We start from the raw sequence: 571 nt of genomic DNA, 5'->3' as shown, positions 1-571 counted from the left end.
TCGCATCTTGATCCAAACGAGAGTTTAGGTATCAAGATCGATCAGCATAGGGGGCAGTACCACGACAGTGGATTGTTCTATTTGAGTGATCCGAGTTCTAGACTTGCTCTTAATTGAACTTGAATAATTGTTTGGCTCACACCTGTTTAACACCCGACCAAACCACCCTAGGCTAGCATTTTAATCATCTGAAATCTTAAATCAATCTCTTACTTTATTGTTACGAAATCAACCTCAAAACCCCATCATTGTTTTAGCTAAGCATTGATCCCATAAAGATAAAGTGTAATCGTTGGTGTCTGTGGATTCGATCCTAAAGTGCTACATCGACATACCATTCGATTGTGGTAGTGTGCACATTAGGTTATTTGGTGTGCGTATACACGTAATATCAAATTGGCGCCGTTGCCGGGGACCATATTTTTACCTTTATTTTTCGGTTATTTATTTAGTCTAAGACCTCTAACTTGCCTTATCCTTTTTGTTGCAGCTAATGTTCCAGGTGCATGACCAGTAAACATACCCGGAGAAACGCACAAGGAGAGTTAGTTACATTTACCAACCAGGAGCT

This window comes from Brassica oleracea, chromosome C5, assembly GCF_000695525.1.
Source record: "Brassica oleracea var. oleracea cultivar TO1000 chromosome C5, BOL, whole genome shotgun sequence".
In the NCBI taxonomy this organism is placed as follows: domain Eukaryota; kingdom Viridiplantae; phylum Streptophyta; class Magnoliopsida; order Brassicales; family Brassicaceae; genus Brassica; species Brassica oleracea.
The sequence above is the reverse complement of the archived record's forward strand: the minus strand, read 5'-3'. Positions refer to the sequence as shown.